We start from the raw sequence: 22,178 nt of genomic DNA on the forward strand, positions 1-22,178 counted from the left end.
ACACTTCCTGCCAAGGTGGGTGAGGCCTTCTCCTGCCAACACAGGGCCATTTTTGATGAAGTCCAATTAGGTGGAACTTGTTTTGGCGGAGGACATACAGGACCATGATCCATTGCCTGGGAACAGGGTGTTGCTAACTTCTCTTAGCCCTTGTGTTAATGTGTATGAAATATAACCAGGGATTTTCCTGTGTGGTCAGACATGGAGAGTTTGGCACAGGAGGAGCCTCCCCCAGAGTGCCCTCACTGGTATAGGCTCCTGGCAAATAAAACATACCCAGTAGCACTAAATAAATGATAGCTGAACAAGGCAGAAGGGAGCTTTGTTTTCTACAAATAGGTCATTGGTATATGGATTCAATCACATGACCTAGGAAGGGTTTTCCAAGAAGTCCACACGAAAGAGATTTCAACTTATCTATGCCTAGGCCTTATTTTTGTCTTAAGACAAAAGGAAGGTAGCAAAATGGGAAGCCAGAGAGATGGAGGTACCACAATTCAAGTCGGACACACAGGAATGAGCGTATTAACAAAGAAATGATTTTTTTTCATTCATTCAACAAACATTTATCAAGGATACACTGTGGGCAGAGTTCTGTGGGAAGAAATACCATTTCTGCTGCTTAGTACTGCCCATGTAAGCATGGGCATATCACTGTGGAGTTCTAATCTACCAAAGGAGGAGTTTGGACAACATGACCTTGGGGCTCCCTTTCAAGCCCTAAATCTGTACTCCAATGATTGTGGTTGCAAAATAGGAGAATAGTGATTTTGTCTTCAGAAGTTAATTATGTGGAACTTCATTTAGTGGTAATAAAGGCTACATCATGAACAGACTAGATTTGTATCTTTGCAGAAGATCAGCCTTATTGGTGATGTTAACAAAGCAATGACCCTGGGATCCAGGGTCCTCTCGGACCTGTTCCGTTCTGTTCTGGCCTGTTCAACACAGCCTTCACCCTGACCACCCATCTCACAAGAGTGTGCTGCTAGACAGCTAGTAAAATAATATGGAGAGATAAAAAGAAATCAACTCAAAATAAATCATCTCCACATACAGGGGACAGCACATATATGTGCTCAGTCACCAATACCAAAAATAATTTTGCTCATATTTGTATCGCTACTGTATATTTCAGCACTTCGGCCATCTATGATTATATTTGTGTGGGTATGACCTTCCCAAGGGCAGATGGAAATCATTCCAGGCCTTTGGAGACAGGTTTCTAGGTTGATATGTCCAGAACAAATCATTAACTCCTAGGCGACCTTCTGGTAATGAGTCTCTATGAACATAACAAACCTGGTTTTCTAAGGACAGTCACTGAAGCCTTTCCAGCCTGGGAGAAACTTCCAGGGTTTCTGTTCCACCATCTTAGCCTTCAAGGACCCACCACCACCATGACGTGTCGCGACGCAGGGCTGGAGGGATTGAGTAGACAATACCACAATCAGGATGATGTAGTGAATAGAAGGCCACCTTGAGAGTCAAAATGGCCTGGCTCAACCTGGGTTAAATCCTGCCTCTGATTGATACTGATTGTATAACCCTGAACAAGTCATGTAACCCCTGGGTGCCCCCTCCCTTGTCCTGCCCCACTGCCCTGTCCCAGTTTTTACAAGACTGTAAGAAGTGCAACAGTTGTTTATCTGCATTGGTAGAGAGAATTTCCTTACCTAAACTTGCCTATGGTCATCTGGGTATTTTTAAAATGTTAACATTCTTTTCTTTTCTTTTTTTGAGGCAATCGGGGTTAAAAGACTACAGCTAGCCACACGACTAGTAAGTGTCTGAGGCCATATTTGAACTCAGGTCCTTCTGACTCCAGGGCTTGATGCCCCTTAATGTTCTTTTTAATGGTTTGTAACAACAATGCTGCTTGCAGCTATTGTGGCTGTGTAGGGCCAATAACACCAGCACAGAGGAGGGCTGCTCACACAGGTTCTTTGATCTGCTTTTCTAAGGAAAGCAACTTTAAGGGGTTTACAATCTCACTTTGATCAAACATACATATATCATTCACTTAGTTCAGGGCAAAAAGTCAGCACCCCGAACTTCAGAGAAAACACAAACAGAAATTACAAGCAGAAATTATATAAACAGAGCAAAATAACACAAATCAGTAGACAGACTTCTAGCTGTCTGTCCAAGATATTACATACATAGTTACCAGAGCACCAACATCTGGGTTTTTCAAAGCTGGGAGCTCCAATGGCTACCCAGAGTGTTGTCTGATCAAATCACACAACGCTCTTCTAGTAAGGGAGCCCCAAGCAAAATGCTAACTTTCTTCAGGGCTTCATAGCCATGCGACTCAAACCCATGTGACCTAAGCCTTCTCATGACTTAAGCAGGTAATCAAAGACTCCCGATTCAAAGACTCTTGATAGAAACAAAGGCACGACTCAAAGCCACTTGATTGCCTTAGTGATGAAAAGCACTCCAAAACAAAAGACAACAAAAGTCCCATTTTACTTGCTATTATGTGACTATATTAACATTCTTTTCTTTCTTCTTTTTTTAAAAAAAAGATCATTATCCCTACCTCATTGTCTCTTTCCCAACCAACACCAAAACTCTCCCTTGTAAAAGAAATATATCCAAGCAAAATAAATTTGTGTCACGGTGGTTGTATTGGAAATACGCGTCATTGTGTACCTATAATCCATCACCTCTCCACCAAGAAGTGAGAGGCATACTTCATCATTAGCTTTCTAGAGTCATCATGGGTATTGCATCGATTAGAATTTTTTAAAATAAAATTTATTTTTCCCCAATTACCTGTAAAATCAGTTTTGACATTTTTAAAAAGTTTTGAGTTCTAAATTCTGTCCCTCTCTTCACCCTTCCCTGAGATGGTAAGCAATCTGATACAGATTATACATCTGCAATCGATTGGAATTCTTGAGTCTTTCACAGTTGTTTCTGGTTATTTTTGTTGTCATCGTATTCATACTCACTTCATCCTGCATCAGTTCATGCAAGTCTTTCCAAGTTTCTCTGAATCTGTCCCTCTGGTTATTCTAGTGCAATAATATTCCATCATGTTCATATACTCTGCTTTGTTCAGCCATTCCCAATTGGGGGGCTCCCACTTGATTTTTGTCCTTGTTGTTGAGTTGTTTCAGTTGTGTTCAACTTTTCATGATCCCGTTTGGGGTTTCCTTAGCAAGAGTAGTTTGCCATTTCCTCCTTTGGCTCATTTTACAGATGAGGAAACTGAGGCAAACAGGATTCAGTGACTTGCCCAGGATCACACACATAGTAAGTATATGAAGCTGGATTTGAACTCAAGGCCCGGAACTCTATCCACTGTACCAGCTAGATGCTTTATTTTTAGTGCTTTGCTATGACAAAAGTGCTGCTACAAACATTTTTGTCAATATGGGTCTTTCCCCTCTTTCTTTGATTTCTTTAGGTTATATACCTAGTAGTGCTATTGCTGGGTCAATGATCATGCGCAGTTGAGTGACTTTTTGCATACAGTCCCAAATTGTTTCCAGAATGGTTGGACCAAGTTGCAGCTCCACCAACAATGCCTTAGTGTACTGGTCCTCCCAAAGCCACTCCCACTGTTATTTCTCTTAGTCATCATCTGCTTTGTAAACTTTAAAGTGCTTTATTATTGTTGCTGTTGTTAACATTTGTGTTGTTGTTGCAAGTCAGACTACTGGCTGATGGTCTGAAGCCCAGGGCATCTGATTCCAAGTCCAGGCCTTTTTAAACCACATATTACTTCTCTTCATTCCAACTTCCTTTTATTATGGCTTTTTCAGCTAGTCTCCTTAGGGCCTTAATTGTTTTTTTCCTTCTTGTTGTTCAGGCTACATCCCAAATCCACCTACCTGGTAGCCTTTTCAAGTGCCCGACTACCTACCTATCTCCTTAGCTTCCTTCACCATCCTGCCTATTCATACTCCCCATACCCCAGGCAGTGAGTGTACTTTGGAAACACTCAGCTAATTATTTCCTCCTTTGTACAGTGCTGAGCCACCTATGACGAAGAATGACGGCTAACCCTGAATAAGGTAACTAAAGAGATTTGCCTTATTGGTGGGCCTTGGGCCAAAAATATTGGACTAGTCTTCCCCTCAATTGATGTCCTAATTGTTATACTGTAGTCTCTGATTTTGTGTCTCTGAGTTCTCATTGCTTTGGAAGACTGGAGTCAGTCAGCCTGCCTGATGTATACCAGCTACATCACTGTGGACAACCTGCTTCAAAGAGATGAGCTGGAAATGAGCTCAGAGATTATTCCAACCTCCTCATTTCACTGCTGAGGAAACTGTGGCTCTGAGAAGTAAGTCCATTAATCTTTCTGGACCTTCTCTATAAAATAGGCATCATAATTTTTGCACCGAGAGGCATCCAGGCGTAGTAGAGAGGAAATTGGTCTTGGAGTCAAGAAGGACCTGGATTTGAGTTCCTCATCCTTCGGCCAGTCACCTCTCAAGCCTCCAAGCTGCAAAGGACATGCTGATCTGACACTAACTCCCTATCTCAAGTAAATCACAGGTCCAAAAAAAAGGAAATAAAAACAAAAAATAAAAAAAAATTCATCACACTGCCTGCTTCACAGGGTTCAGTTTTGTTTTGAGGAAGGTGCTTTGTTAATAAAGTTTGAAAGTGCTAGAGAAAGTCACCTTTGTTAGATTTAATCTGATCTCAGTGCCTGCTTCTGCTGCTCTTTGATGAAAAGGCAGGAGGCTACAGAGTTTGGGTCATTCTGTTCTTAGGGAGTGAGTTCGGGTTTGTGTTGTGATTCCCTCATGACCACTGGCACAGACAACACACTGTGTTTCTTCCAGGAATATGGAAATCTGCAGCTGTAAAATGCAAGTTCTCCCATCTGCCTCAAGCAGAGGGTTAAATCACAGTATGTTTTACAAGTGTGGCTTTAGGGAATGCCTGGCTTTTTCCTTATATGGCCAGTTTTTTCAGTCCAGAATCCCAGGGTGTATTTTACGTGGGTGAAATGCACAAATAGAGTCACATCCTTAGTAAAATATGGTATGTGGCTTTAAAATTAATGAGCTTCCAACTAATCTTCACCCAGAACACACACACACATACACTCACACACATGCACATAGACATATTCTCTCAATCTCACAAACACACAGCAGACACACATGTACATGTGCACATCCGTATGAATTTCTACAAGTAAATCCAGAAAAACAATCCTTTCTATTTTGCCCCACTCGCAATGATGTTCCTAAATCGTGCATTTCATCAATCCCAATGCATTAGAAAGTTACCCTTCTGATGAGCGTGGATTAAGATGACTGTTGATCAATTCATACTAACAAGTATTTATTGTGGAATATTTTTATACTATGCTAGGCACTAGAATCTAATTGGAGACTCAAGGCTTAAGCATGTGAAAGGTTAAATAGCAATATGATATTTAATGAGGGTGGGTAGAGAGGTTAGACTCAACGATCTCCAACGTTCATTCCAGCTATAAATCTTATGGGACTTATAACAATTCAAGAGATAGCACAAGGAAAAAATGTTTATTTTCAAGTAAATGGTATTAATAAGACTACTACGGCTCTGGGCTGATTTCCTACCTCTGCCACTTACTACCTGTGTGACCTTGGACAAGTAACTTTCTCTGGGCTTCATTTTTCTTATCTGAAGGGGGTCTTGACTAGATAATGTAGGTGTCACAGTACCTAGAATGAAGGGCTTGGAGTGTAGGCGGAATAGAACTCAAATTCTCCCTCAGATACTTATTAGCTGTGTGAACCTGGGCACACACTGTAATCTCTTTAGCCTCAGTTTCCTCATGTGTAAAAGGGAGATAATAATAATACCTATCTTACAGAGTCATTGTGAAGATCAAATGAGAAAATATATATAAAGCTCTTTTCAAGTCTTAAAGTAATTTATTAATGGTAACTCTTCTAAAGTTCCTTCCATCATTATGATCTTCTGAATTCCCAGAAGAAAAAGTATACTCAACAGTGGGGTGGTCAGGAAAGATTTCATGGAAAGGTCCTGAAGGATGGACAAGATTTTGAAACGTGGGGTCCTTCATAAGGGATTAGGTAAATTCAGGTGCAGTAAATGGTATGAGCCAAAGTTTGGAGGGGCTTTCATTGTACTTTCACGGAAGCCATGTTTCAGGGATTGAGTAGATCAGTCTGACTAAGAATTTGTAAATAGTGGGAAACGAGGCTGGAAAGGCCCTGTGGAGGACCTTAAATGCCAGACAAAGGGGTCTGCACTTTATCCTGTAGACCAGAGGTGTCGCCTCTCTCAGATGAAAATGTAATTGGGAAATATTTAACAAAATATAAATAGAACATAAAGAATGTAAATATGTGGTTTTGTAAGTCAATATTCAGCCAGCAAGGTTACTTATATATGGTTTCTGTTTGAGTTGGACAACACTGCTGTAGACAGTGGAACCACCAAGTGAAGCTGCAAAAGATTTTCAGGCAGAGAAGCACGATCAAAGCAATATTTAAATTTTAAAAATGAATTTAATAACCGTCAACAAACACAAATGTTCAAACATAAAAGCATCCACAAAAGGAATTGCACATGGAACTATAAATCATTTAAAACCATATTTGAGGAAAATCAAACTAGTGTTCATGGCGGAGAGGATAGATTTCTTTTACCACACAGGAAATTCCCTGAAATCACCACGAAATCACAAGTTGGATTGTAAGAGGTGGCCTTTCCTTCTTTGGAGATGTGTCACAATAGGACAAGAAGGGGCTGGCCAGGAGTATTATTGCCTGGAAGCAATCCCTGCCCTGATTCCCTCACGGCGTTACTGTGAATGCTTCCCCTCTTCTGTTCAGATTTGCAATTTCACCAGTATCAGAAATTATCTATATGTAATTAACAACTAATCTGCAGCCTATAGAGAGCTCACTGGAGGCATTGAGAGTTTAAATGACTTACCCAAGGTCGCGTGACTAGTATGTTTCACACACACACAAATAGCACGTCTTTTGATACATTTCAAATGACATAAATTTAAAGCATTAGCATCAATATTTCTGTCACTATTATTGGTGTCTGAACTAGGGTGGTGGCAATGGGGAAGGTTTTGGAAGGAACAGATATGAAAAATATTGAAAAGAAAGAATGCACAGAGCTTGACGAGTGATTAGACTAAGAAGCAAGAGAGAAAGAACTCAATTATGGCTGAAGTTTTGAGCCCGAGTCATTGGGAAGAAGGCAATGCCCTTCAAGTGAGTATTTAAGGACTTGACTCCCCCGGTTTGGGAAGTAAAATGAGTTCATTTGTTGACACATTGTGTTTAAGGTGATGGTTGAACTTCTAAGAGGACAACATCAGAAACGCAGGGCTGCAGCTTAGGAGATGTATGAACCAGAGGAGGGAATTATGTTACCGAGAGAGAAAAGTTGAGGCATGAGGATCAAAGCTTGAATATCTATTTAGGAGGTAGGGAGAAGAAGAACTATTAGTCAAGAAAAGGGAAGGAATAGTCAGAGAAGCTGGGAAGATGATTGAGAGGGTGTATTCTCTATGTTGTTGCTCTTTGCTACCATCGTAAGTATCATATGTAAATATTTATTGGCAGCCTGATATAATACAATCCAACATCAGGCTTCCAACATATCACTCCTCTTCTCCACGCTTACATGGCCCAGGTGGATTGTCCTACCTGCTGCACCTGATCCATCCATCCCCCATGCCTGTGTGGCCACAGAAGCTTACCAGTTACCAGTGGGCAGAGGCCCAAGGTCTGGCAACTGGCAACCTGATCTTTACCTCTTGCATTTTGCATAGATTTAGCTCATGGAGTCTGACCTCTCCACAGGGCAAGTAGGCTCTCCATCTCCTAGTTACTGGCTCTTTACCCCCAGCCTCACTCCTCTGAGGAAAATAGTTATTTATTAAAGATACTAATGATAAAAATTGTCATGGAATTCTTCCCAGCAAGGAAGGGAAGTAAAAATATGAATCAGGAATAGGACAGGTAACTGTCCCAGAGGCAGCTAAGTGGTTCAGTGGATAGAATGTTGGACCTAGAATCAGTAAGACCTGGGTTCAAATCCAGCCTCAGACACTTCCTCATGCGACTCTAGGCAAGTCACAGACTCTGCTTTGGTTTTTTCATCTGTAAAATGGGCCCATATAACATCTACCTCCCATGGCTGTTGTGATGACAAAATGAGATATTTATAAATGGTTTTGCAAACCGTAAAAAGCTATTATTATGGTTATTATTCCTACATAAAAAGAGAATGCTAAGGAATAAAGAATCATAAGATGCTTATAACGGAATCAAGTTTTATCATTATCAGTTGAGAAGCTAACGTTTAAGTCTTATTGGTTCATTTGCAAAACATTTCTTTGTGAGGGCTGCTAATTAGCCATTTTACCTTTCATCTCCACTGTGTATGGTCCACACAAAGAAAATGGGCATTTTCTTACAGTGGGTGCTATTCTTTCCCTTTCGGCCAGCTGCCTCTGTTGCTGTGGCTGCCACGACAAAGGAATTATGTCAAGGGCAGACGAACACCGAGAGAGAGAGAGCGAGGAGGCCACCAAGGCCTACCAGTGCCTTTGGAAGGTGGCACCAGCTCTGTTTCCCCAACTACAGCCACTCTAAGAGGCTACTGTGTGCTTCACAGTTAGCAGACAGAAGTCAATTACAGGATATTTTCCTATGCTCCAAAGTCTTTCCAAGGGACTTCATTACTTGTCATCACAAGTCTCTTGAAGGCAGGCTCCCTGGCCTCCTCTGTGCATTCATCCAACTCCATTACACAGTTCATACACGTATAAACTATCTCCTGGGTTACAATATAAGCTCTTTGAATGCAACTTTTATGTTTATTTTTTATCCCCAGGGCTTATCACAGTGCCTGAAACATAGTAGGTACTTAATAAATGCTTGTTGATTGAGTGATTGAATCATGGATTAAATACATAATAACTTCTTTGTGTAATGGAAGTCTCCTTGGTAATATGGAAAGTATCTAGAAATATTTCCTTTTTAATTGAGTGGTAGCACGATGTGGTAGAGATAGGCCTCCGGTGGGAGCTGGATCATAGACTTTAGAAACAGAAGAGGCCTTAGTCACCATTACGCGGCAGAATGAGAAGACTTCATCGTTGCACTGGTGGAGTGGATGAAATCACCAAAGGATAAAATGAGGAGAGAAGAGAAAGGAGGGTGAGATTGGAACCTTGAGAGACATTCACCCTTGTTGGACTGGTGGAGGCAAGTGTGGCCTGATGGATAGAGTGCTGGTCTTGGAGTCAGAAGAGACTTGAATTAAAATCCTGCCTCTTGCATTTATGAGGCTGTGAACAAGTCATGTAAGGCTCTGAGTCTTGGTTTCTTCATATGCATAATAGCATCTTTCTCAGAGTTTTTATAAGGATCAAATGAGATAATATAGGTAATTTGTTGTTATTCAGTCATTTTAGCTGTTTCTGACACTTTGTGACTCCATTTGTGGGTTTCTTGGCAGAGATACTGGAGTGGTCTGCAATTTCCTTCTCCAGCTCATTTTACAGATGAGGAAACTGAGGCAAGCAGGGCTAAGTGACTTGCCCAGGGTCACACAGCTAGTAAGAATCTGAGGTGAGATTTGAATTCAGGAAGATGAGTGTTCCTGTCTCTGGGCCTGGCACTCTATCCACTGCACCACCTTTAGAAACCTTAAATGAAACATAGGCCCTTATCATGATGACTCAAGCATCACTTTTCTACATGAAACCTTTCTTGATCCCCTTCATTGCTAACCTCTCCCTCAACTACCTTGTATTTATTTTGCATCCTCTCTCTCTCTCTCTCTCTCTCTCTCTCTTTCTCTCTCTCTCTCTTTCTCTCTCTCTCTCTCTTTCTCTCTCTCTCTCTCTTTCTCTCTCTCTCTCTCCATATATATGTGTACGTGTGTATATAGTGCATACATGGCTGTACGTGCATTCATTATATATTTGTGTGTTGTCTCCACAGACAGAATGTAAGCTCCTTGAGGACAGACATCATTTAATTTTTGTCTTCATATACCTAGCATAGCATAATGCATCTTACATAGCTAGTCCTGAATAAATGATTGAGTATTTATGCTTAAGTGGCTGAGTAAGCTTTGCTAGCTCTGCAAAGAAAAATGAAGTGAAAAAACAACAACAAAAAAGGAAAGAAATGCATTTTCATAGGGAAGACCTTGCAGAAAAATAACAGAAAGATAAATTAAATGAATAAGCAAAAATTCTAATAAAGAAAACTATGAAATAAAATAGGCATAAAATATTGTTTATTATAATGATAAATTATTCATAAATTTAAAAGTGAGAATGGAATAGCCACCAGCCCTTCCAGAGTGCTGAGAAATTCAATAAAGGAATTAAAAGAACTTGTAAAAATGGAAATTAGAGCTTGATTTTTTTTAAAGACTGAGTCTCCCTCTGTTGCCCAGGATGAAAGGACTGAGGCTGCTCACAGGCCTTTCTGACCACCATGGGAGCTTTGGTCTTCTCTGTTTCTGACCTGGGCTAGTTGTAAGGTTCTCCCCTCCTTAGGCCCTCAGAGGTCAGGGATGACTTGGACAAGCAGCAGACTAGAGAATCACACCCATGTCCTCGGTTTCCAAACCTAGCACTCTTTTCATGCCTCTTCCTCAGTCTACCACTAACTCCCTGGGTGGTCTTGGGCTAGACTCTTCCTCTTTCTGGGTCTCAGTTTCCTCTTCCGTATAATTAAGGTCTTGTACTACATAAACTCTGAGATCCCTTCTATCTAAAATTCTATCATTTTTGCATTGAAGAACTAGAGGTCACTAGTGCAGCGAGCTGTCCCGCCTGGGCCTGTGTATGGTGCTCCTCAGTCTCCACTTTTACCCTCACGCTGACAGAACCACATGATTTTTGTTTTTCTTTCCACATAGGTTTTGTGTGACATTTCTAGTAAGTGGTACTTTAGATGGGTAATGTATCATCTTGTTCTACTGCATTATCTCCCTTTCATTATTATTGAGCATTTATTAAGTGGGCAAAGTGCCAATGAGACCTCACTTTTACATTCTAGATGAAAATCAATCCTTGGAAGAGGCCAGCAGGATGAGTCTCAGCCTCCTGGGAGCTCTGAGGTCCCTGGCATTGTCCTATTTGTCATTTAATGTTTCCTTACCCTTTTCTATAATAACACAGGTGGAACAGAAAGTTAAATATTACTTTCTACATATTTTTTAATGGGAGAAACTTAATCTATGAGCATATGAAAATCTAAACTCTGTCTCAGCATGGCAATCATTCTCAGATGCCATTAGGAAAAAGCCAAAATATTATTTGTATTTTGAAGCATGAATGTCATGCTTTGTATTTAGAATGCAGCCTTCCATTTTTGACATATGCCAAACCTTTGTCCCAGAGATCAAATGCTTGGCTTGTGTAGAAGAGCTAGACCAAGAAGCTGTGCCATCTGCTCTCCTGTTAGCATTGGCAAACAGGAATGCATCCACAGGAGGATGACCAGAATGAAAACCATGCCACTGAAGGATAGACAGAAGGAACTGAAGATGTTTACCAAGAAGAAGACAAGACTTGGGGGTGGGAGGGCAGTATAGCAGCTCTCTTCAAGTGTTTGAAAAGGGTACCATGAGGAAGGATTGGATATGTTCTACATGGCTTTGAAGGATAGAGTTAGAAGCTATGTAGAGATAGATTTTGACTCAATACAAGGAAAATCTTCCTAACAATTAGAACCATACACAACACAAATAGATTGTCTTGATAAGGAGTGAGTTACCCATATTTGGAGGTCTTCAAGCAAAGACTTTATGATAACTCGAAGAGCAAAGTAGAGTGATAATTCCTGTTCAGATATGGGTTATGGAGATGACCTCTGAAGTCCTTTCCAACTCTGAGTTCTACTACTCTATGTGAATCTAGTGTACTTTCTCTCACTTCCCCCCTACCCCACCCCAAAATGTATAGAAATACAATTTTAATTTGGGGATGCATGCTTAAATCACTTGCTGTAAACTTTTAAAAATGATGAAATACCTGTATTTCCCCAATGGGCTGTCCCCCATCTATTCAGCAATAGTGCCGTGTTTCTTCTCAAAAAGAAATATGCTTCCAATAAGGGAGGAGGGGAAGGGAGATGGTAGGGGATCAAGCAACTTTCATTGAAGGATTCATTTTTGATTTAAATATTTTGTTCTAATCTCCAACTTCCTTTTTAACTTGGCAGAATGGCCAAAAGAAAAACATTGTCCCCTCCCTCCCTCCATTTCCTAGTTTACAGCCTGCCAGAGCAACAGATCCAGTTACTTCTTCCAAATCATTTGTGTTGGGTTGTTCAATATTTTAGCTTAAAAAAATCTATTGCTCATATATATAGGGTTTTCTTTTAATGGCATGACAAAGTGGGCTATGGTAAAAAACCACAAGAGAATAAAAGCAGAATGAAAAATGTAGATCAAACATGTCCAGATATTTAATACTTCTTTTTTGCATGTGTTTTTCTTCTTTGCGTATGCTGTAAAAGAAACTTTCTATAAGTGATACATCCTGTGGCTGTAGGCAGATCTAATCCTCTGGCCATGACATTAAAAAAGGTTTCCCTTTTAGTCCTGTTCGCATTGAAGAAATCGGCCACCATTTTGTTCCCTGCCACATACTGAAAGCCGATGTGGCGGAGAAGCATCTGGGAGTGTGTACATTGCTAATTGCGTTCATTATTTTTCCAGCTCAGATTGAAACAGTGGAAACCTCACTCGGCGGGAGCCACCCTATTGGAAGGGAAATGTAAACCATCGGAGAACCAGGGGCTGAAATACCCCTGCATACCTGTATACCTTCTGCCTGGGAGATGTTCTACTACGATAGCATTGAGGGGCCACCTCAATTATGTTGAGAACCACTGCGGTGTAATGGATAGAGTGCTGGAATTAGAGTCAGAAATAACTGGATTCAGATCCTCCCACTGACATCTCTGGGCCTCATTTTCCTCTGTTTGGATCCAATGGGGTTAATGGTATTTGCAGAATCTACCTCAGAGGGTTGTTGTGGGACTAGGCAATGTTGTAGCTCCTGGGCAGCTAGGTGGTGCCCTAGATAAAGCCTAAGACTTGAGATTAGAGAGATCTGGGATCAACTCCCACACCTTAAAGCACTATATAAATGCTAGCTATTATTATAAGACTAAATTGAAATAATCTATATAAAGTTCTTTGAAAGTCATGGGAAAGAAAACACTGGTCCTATCACAGGCACAATCTCCCAGGATTGGCAGAGTCATTGAATCCCAAGGCAGGCATCTGCAGGAATGATTAAACCTCTGATAGCTACATTGCTGTTACTGTTTCAATACCCATTTCTCTGATTTCAGCAGAGGGAATATCTCCAGAGCTCACCAAACCTTCCCTGGGACAATGTAGCATGTTTCTTTCCATGATGTTTATTTTCTTCCCATTGTTCCTTTTCAGAATTGCTCTCGAAAATGTCCCCACAGTACTACTTCATTGACAAATCTCCATAGAAGATGGCAGACCTTTGAGATATTCCCAACATTAGCTATTCACATCTCTCAGATGCTTCAAAATGGGACTGCATAAGTCACCTGTGCCTGGAAACCTCTCATAACGGATCCTACCCAATTCCATGTTCTTCTTGCCTTCTCTAGGCAGATTGCCACCTTTTACTGTGTTTCTCTGCCAATGTGTCCTCAGTCATTTCCTGTGTGTCTGCTGCCTGCACAGAGGGGTTGTGGGCTACTTGAAGCATTAGCCAAGAATTCTGGTGTATTTTCCTACAGATCCCAGTAGAGAGCTATTTTATTAAGCATATGCTCAATACATGTGATGGCCTGATGATGAATAAGACCAGCCTGAAATTGATGATTCTAACAGACCCTTTCTGCCCACTTGGTGATGCCACTTCTCTATCCATTCCATCCCTCTCCCCATAAAAGTTTCTAGGGTTTTCTTGTTCTATCAGCCATAAAGGGACATTTAGGTTGAAGAATGAACAAATTACTCAGATCCCAGAGAGAACTGGCCATGTATACATTTATTCATTCATTCAATAAACATTCGTTAAGTTTCTGCTTTACACAAAGCACTGTGGTAGGCACTGACATAGAGGCTCCTTGGAGAACCAGCCTCATACTTCACTCTCTGTTCAGCTTCTGCCTTGTTTGGATGCCTCTATCCAGACTAATCAGTCTTCAAGGCTTTTTTTTCTCTTTAAACTGGAATTAGTAGTGGGGAGTGCTGAAAAGAATGGTTAACAAACGTGGGCACGGTGAGTATAAAGAACAGGATAAGCTTTTGCACAGCGGAAGGTAAGGGAAGCCAATCAGCATGAAAAAAAATGGCCAAATGGACCTGGGAAGGTGGTGCAGAAGAAAGGCCAAGGAAAGAATGGGGAACAATGAACTTGGAGTCATGCATGGAACCTGAGTTCAATCATCTGTTCTGCCACTGATCGTCTCTGTGACCATGATGGGTGTGACACCTAACCTCTTAGCATCTCTGCTTCCTCAGGTGTAAAATGAAAGGGTATGACCAGATGACTTCTGAGATCCTTCCAGCTCTCAATCACTGATTTTGAAAGGTTAAAAAGAGTTTCAAAAGATTTTAAAAGTTACAATATTTTATAGAAACATGGAATCTTAATTCCTTACAGAAAAGGGGAAGGAAGGAGAGGGAAGGAACTATGAGCCTTTCATTTCATCGATGTAAATGTTTTCTCTGATGATTCACATTGCAACCTCTTCATGCTTGCCCATCCTATCTGTCACTTGTCCATGACTTCTACCAAGTTCTCCATAGGGAGTGCCCCCCAACATGATGATAGCTTTCCTTGTTCTCCCACCACCGAGGATTTCCCACCTGTGTGCATAGTGCATATCCCTCTGTAATGCCGTGGCATTTTGGCAATGATGGTGACAAAATGGTGGGAAAGATGGAGGAAGGGGAGGATGTGTGTGTGTGTGTGTGTGTGTGTGTGTGTGTGTGTGTGTGTGTGTGAGTTAAGGATCACCTGGCTTTCAGACAATCTCTGCGCTTTGTACTTGGTACTCTGTCAGCTCTTCATCCGATAAGTGGACATAGCACTGGAGGAAATGAACTGAATCAGGTTTAAAGTTTGCAAGGCGCCTTTACACATATTATCTCATGCCTTCCAACAGCCTTATGTGGTAGGTATTACAGTCAATCAATCAATAAACATCTATTCTATTTACTATGTTCCAGGCACAGTGTTAAATGCTAAGGATACAAAAAGAGGCAAAAGAGAGTCTTTGCCCTCAAGGAGCTTATGAACTAATGATATTATTATAGGTATCAGTATCCTTACTTTAAAAGAAACCAAAGTACTAAAAGATTAAGTGGCCTGTCATAGTCACATAGTAAGTGAGCATCCAAGGTAGGATCTGAACCCAGGCACTAATAAAGATAATAATAATAATAATAATGGCATTTATGCAGCATCTACGATTTATTTTGCAATGTGCCAGGCGCTGCCAAGTGCTTTACAAATATTATCTCATTAGATGCTTACAACAACCCTGAGAAGTAGGTGCTACTTTATTTCCATTTTATAGGTGAGAAGACTGAGGTAAATGGAGGTTCAGGCACTTGCCCAGGTAGTAAGTGTCCGAGGCCTGATTTGAACAGGTCTTGCTGACCTCAAGTCTTCTCCATACAAAGTTAAGCTTTCCCTCTACTGCGTCATGGAAAAGACGGGTAGCTCTTATAAAGAACGACACTATCTGAGTTTGCGTTGGCCTGTGTTCCCCCAGTGCTAAGCGGTTAGTAAGGCAGCATACCAATTGACTTATCAAGTTTTGACATTTGGCTGCTAAGCCACTGCTACCTCCTGTCCAAAAACATCTTGTTTTGTCCTGTATCCTCCTTTATAGGACAATTAAGGGATAGTTAGCTTGATTAATTGACCCTGAGGGTCAATAGATTGTATAGAGATGGTGCTACAAACGGTTGAAAACTCAGCCAAAGAAGTAGGAATTGTCCTGATTGGGCACCAGACCCTAAGTCAGCTTCTAGGCCATTTTCAGGAATATGCTAAATGTTCTGGCATGAGCTCCATAACCCCTTGCACAAAACACACTTGCAAATGAAATGTCAGCTCAGAACGAGGACAGAAGGAAATCCAAAAAGCATTCGTTAAGTGCCTGCTGTGTGCACAGAGCTACACTAAGTCCCAGGGATGAGAAGACAAAACACAAAATAGTCTTTGCTTTTGAGAAACTTATGGGGAGAAAAGCAACTTGGTGGAAAGGGTAGAGTGCTAGACTTGGAGGTAGGAGATTAAGTTCAAGTTTCACTTCAGACACTTATTAGCTGAGTGATCCAGGATTAACCCCTTAAACTCCCTGAGCCTGTTTCTTCATGATATATGTACACACATATACATACATACACACATATGTAAAACGCATTTAGACATATGCATATATATGTTAATTTGAGGATGAGAGAGAGGGACTAAGCACTAACAACGAATGAAATCAGGAAGGGCTCCCGCTAGAATACAGTGTATGAGCAGAGCCTTGAAGGATGCTAAGGATTCCAGGAGGCACAGGTGGAAGAGGGAGTGTATTCCAGGAATGGTGGATGGCCTGTGCAAAGGTGTAAAGTCAGAAGACAATACCGAATTCCATTCAACTAGACTAATATGGCTAGAAAGTAAAGTATGTACCTATTTATATATATTTACATGTATTATACTATATTATATTGTATTGTATTGCATTGCATCGCATCATATCATATATCACATTAATATATATGTACATATGCATGTATATGTATATTTGTCTCTGTGTTTGTATGTATGTATGTATTTATAAAAGTCATGAGGAAATGGACCCTGAGAGTCTTGGACCTAGATATGCAGAGGATTAATGTGCAATACATCTGAAGATGTAAGCTTTAGTCAGAATACGAGATTGTTTTTTTTTAAACAATATGTGGAGTGCATATTTTATCCTGGGGACAATGGGGACCCTTGAGCAGGGAAGTAACACAATGAAATGCCCAGGCTCCGCAGAGGATGAGCAAGTTTCACTGGGGCAAGCTGCCTGATTGATAATGACAACTTCCGATAACAAATTTTATGTTTCAGCCTTTCTTTCTGCCACGTCTGCCATGTGTAGGTGGCAGACCTTTACTTCTCAGTGTTTCTTCCTCTTTTCCCAACATTGACTCTACGTATCCATTATCTGCCCTTCCTTCTCAGTGTTTCCTTCACTTCTTTCCTAGTTTTCATTTTTCCTTAGATCCCCTTTTACCCACTCAGCACTGACCCTAATGGGTCTTTTCTCTTCCTCTCACAAACTATCCTTTTATAACCCCTTTCATTGGCTTGGACCTAAGGGTTAAAAATCCTCGGTGAGTGCTTGTATCCCGTTAAAATCCTTCTCCTTTTCAAACAGTCTGTGATCCTTTCCAGAATCACTCTTCCAATCACCCTAGCACACCATTCAGCTAAGTTTAAGCCTTCTGCTGACAGACAGACTTCCGCTTTTCCCCAAATAATTCTCTCACCAGCCAAGAATATTATAGGCGTATCTCGTTGCTTGAATTGTAACCATTACAAAGTTTTATATTCTCAAACTCTCATGTCTGTGGGGGCAGTTCTATCTAGAGTTAGAAATGAACCATTTGAAACTCATGGGATAGAAGTTCAAAAGAGGAGCTTGAAGGGTTTTTTTTAGAGTTCCCTTAGTTTAAACCCTGCATTTTATTGAGACCTAGAGATGTCACTGGGCTTGTTCACGGTCACAGAGCTAGCTAGTTTGGAGCAGAGCCAGAAATATAACCCGAGTCATTTTATGAGACCCATGGCTGGACATTCCTTCCAAGGGATAGCGAACTGAGGAACAGAGGGTTAGATCTGTGACTATGGGCACAATCTGCAGGATGCGTCATCATTGTTCAGATTCCCACATCTTATCTCAGATCAGCTCAGGATCTGATGCAGGTTAATACCCAACTAGGGGAAACATAAACAAGCCATTTGAGCTCCTTGAACCCAGAGGCATAGATATAAAGATGGAAGTGATGTCAGAGGTCATCTAATCCAACCCTCATTCTACAAATGAGGAAACTGAGTCCTAGAGAGGGGAAGTGTATGACCTATGGTCATACAGGTGGTAGAGATGCGATTCAAAGCCCTATCCTTCGACTTCCAAACCCCATGTTCTTTCCTGTTCTTCTTTCCTTGATAATCTTTCCCAGAGAGGGTCAGCAGCTAGGACCCCCACAAGACTAAAGAAAGCAGGAAGGAACTTCTGCCCACTACACTGTAGCTTCTTTAAGGTGTCTGGCTGTTTATTCCTGCATTCTCCCACACGCTGCTTCAGGAAGCTCAGAAAAGATGGGCTAGCTTGACAACGATGTACCTGTGCTAATTACAGACCAGACAGTATTTAGTGGTTTTCTTTCTCTGACCTAGAAGTGAACAGAACCTCTAGACTTCATCTCTAGTGCCTGGCTCCAATTATTTTACTCCAAGGTGACTCCAGCTTCTAGAATGGCAGAACCTTTGAATTTCTTATTGTCTGTTTATTTAGGCAACTGGCTAAGCTACGGTAAGTCATCGAGAGACCCAACAAGACCAAGAGCTATTGCTGATCTTAATGCTTCAGCCTCCTCCATTTTCCATCACTTGCTCTACTTGGTTTGGGACATCATGTCTACCTCAGGATAAGCCCAGTCCTCACCTGAAATGTCATCATCATGGTGATTGATTCAGCTTCAATACTCAGCACTCTCAGTTGCTTCTCCACTTTGATAGGAGGGATGGAGAATGGAGCAATAAAGTCCTCCCAAAGCCTCCCTTTATAGAGGGCTCGTAATCTCCAGCCAACTCTTAATTTCCAATCAGCTGCTCTGCTTGGTTTCAATTCCACGAGCATCATGCCCCTTTCCCCTCATCTTTTACATCAGAACCTGCTGTCTCTGTTCAGGCCCTCATAAAATTTCTTGCCTGGACTGTTTCAATAGCCTTCTATTGGACTCTCTGCTTCAGGTCTCCTCCTTTTACCTTACTCCATGCTGCTGCAAAAGAGATTTTTTTTCTTAAATCTTAAGTCAGATATCACCCTCCTCCCATAAGGTATAATACCTACAGGATCAAATATAAATTCTTCTATATGACATTTAATGTTCTTCCCAACCTGATACCTCCCTACCTTGCCAGTTTTCTTATACACAATTCTCTTGCACACATAGTTCAGCCATCCTGGTCTACTTGCTGATCCTCACTCATGACTCTTCATTTCCCAATGCCATGCCTTTCCCTCGTGCCTGTAAAGTTCCTCCTCCTGACGTCTGTCTACCTCTTAGAATCCCTGACTTCTTTTAAGACTCGGTTAAAGTGCCACTTTCTCCAGAAGGCCTTTCCTGCTAATGCCTTCTCCTCTAAGACTACCTTTCATCTATTCTACTTATATCTGGTATGTCCTTAGACATTTGCAGGTTTTATCCCCCTTTAGAATATAAGCACTTTAAAGGGAAAGACCATTTCCTTTTTTCTTTGTACCTCCAGCACTTAATTCAGTGCCTAGCGCATAACATAGTAAGTGCTTAATAAATGCTACCTTATTCTCCCATGAGCATTAGCATCATTTTCATCCCGTTTCCTAATTGAGGCTCAAAGGACTAAATCTTAATTTACCTTTTCTTCCTCCCATTTATTTCATGGGAATAGTTTGGAGAAAATATTGTTTGGAGGCTAGAGGTGCCTTCTGGGTAGTGCAGATGTCAAACTATATAATAGATGACCTTCATCTATGTGCAAGGCCAGCCCTGATCCTAGAAAGCTAAGGGGCCATGAATTACCCTTTGCATCATTTCTTTGCTGGATACAGTAAAAACTATAGCTAGGTTATATTATGTTAAGCGAGAACTTTGTATTTCTTAACGAACTTACCACAGCTCTCCTTGTCAGTTCCTAGCCAGCCTTTTGGATTCTGTCACCCTCCCCAGAAATCCTACCTATCTCTCACTAATTATCTTTCCCCCAAGCTTGTTCCTTCTTCTGACTTCATAGTTTCTCTCAGTGAAACCACCATTCATTCATTCAGTCTTCCTTACTAAATATTTGGAGGTTATCTTGGACCCTTCCCTTTTCCTTACCTGTTCATAGCCAATCAGTTTCTAAGTCCTGTTGATTCTACCTCCATACCACATCTCATGTATGTCCCTTCCTCTCCATTCCCAGAGCCAATACCATTAGTTTAGATCTTCAATACCCCTTACTCAATGTAATGGTCTCCTAAGTGGTTTCCTTTCCTCCATTCTCTCTCCTAGTCACTCTCTCTTCTACACAGCTGAAAGAATTATCTTTTTAAGGCATAGGTCTGACCTTACTACTGCCCCACTCAAAAATCTTCAGTGACTCCCCATTGCAGAGAAAATAAAATATACTCTTTAACTCTGGCTCCAATTTATCTTTCCAACCTTGTAACACAATGCTTTCCTTTATTTACTCTGCATTCTGGCCAGACTGGACCCTGATCTTGTACTCTGGTACCTTGATTTTATCCATTCATTAACACAACTCTCAGAGCATTACTAATTTATAAAGGGGTTATAACCTGAATTATGGGAGGGAGTTCCCAAACTGACAAAATAAATAGTCTTTGAAGTGAAGTATAGGAAGAAATCAAGGCATAGTCATCATCTCCTCTTATGTCATGCATAGCGACATTTTAAAAATGACTTTATTTGTATGAACTGCTGACATACAGCCTTCTAAATGGGTCTCACATTTATAGCTGATTTTCTCCATCCTTTGTTTCCTGTTTTTCCTTCCTAGTGTATTCTATTTCCCCTCCCTCTCCACTCTTTTAAAATCATCAAAACATAAAAACACTCCCAATCTCTTTGTCTTAGTTGTTGGTTTTTCAGTTGCATCTGACTCTTTGTGACCCTATTTGGGGTTTTCTTGGCAAAGATGCTGGAGTGGTTTGCCATTTCCTTCTCCAGCTCATTTTACAGATGAGGAAACTGAGGCAAACAGGGTTAAGTGACTCACCCTGGGTCATACAGTTAGTAAGTGTCTGAGGCCAGATTTGAATTGAGAAAGGTGAGCCTTCTGACTCCAGGCCCAGCACTCTATACAGTGCATCTTCTATGACCCTTGATCATAAATGGAGAAATGCATCCTCTTCTCCTATCAGAATGTAAACAGTTTACCTTGTATAATTGCTTACTTGTGTTTATGTTTCTCTTGATTCCTGTGTTTTTTTTATTTCAAAATTTCTATACAACTCTGTCTTTTTTTCATCAGGAATGCTTGGAAGTTCCCTTAAAAGTCCTTTTTTTCCCCCTGTAAAATTATTATAATCAGTTTTGTTGGGCACATTATCCATGGTTGTTAGCCTATATCTTTTGCTTTTCGAAATAACGTTTTCCAAGCTTTCTGCTCCTTTATAGTGGTGGCTGCTAAACTGTATGTGATTTCAATGATGGCTCTTCAGTATCTTATCAGGTTCCTTATGTGATTTTTTTCCTTGACCTAGAAGCTCTGGACTTAGGGTATAATGTTCTTGGGAGTTTTCATTTTGGAGTTTTATTCAGGAAGCAACCATGGGATTTTTTTCTATTTCCACTTTGCCTTTGGTTCTAAGAGATCAGGACAGTTTTATTATTTCTTGAAACATGATGTCTAATCCCCCTTTTTTGGTCATGGTTTACATGTAGTCCAATACGTCTTAAATTATCTCTCCTTAATCTGTTTTCTAGGTCAGTTGTTTTTGCTATGAGGTAACTTTTATTTTCAATAATTTTTTAGTTGTTTGAATTTATTTTAGTGTTTCTTGTTGTTTCATGAAGTTGCTAGCTTCTTTTCAAACCACTATAATTTTTTTCCTTTGGGTAAGGTTTGGTATCTCTTGTTCCAAGCTGTTAATTCTGTTTCCAATTCTTCCTTAGTTTTTGTTTCTTTTTTTCATTTTCCCACTTATTCTCTTAGAAATCATTAAAAACTTTTTAAAAAAAATTCTACTTTATTTCTTCCAGGAATTCTACTTGAACTTGTGCCCAAGCTGTATTTTGTTTTTTGAGGCCTTGCTTATAGACATTTTGGAATTATTCTTTTCTTCTAGGATTGTGTCAGGATGTTACATGAGGCTCAAATGAGATAATGGATTAAAACATTTCGCAAACCTTAAAGCTCTATGTAAATACCAGGTATT

The sequence above is a fragment of the Trichosurus vulpecula genome, chromosome 9 (genome assembly GCF_011100635.1).
Source record: "Trichosurus vulpecula isolate mTriVul1 chromosome 9, mTriVul1.pri, whole genome shotgun sequence".
NCBI lineage: Eukaryota > Metazoa > Chordata > Mammalia > Diprotodontia > Phalangeridae > Trichosurus > Trichosurus vulpecula.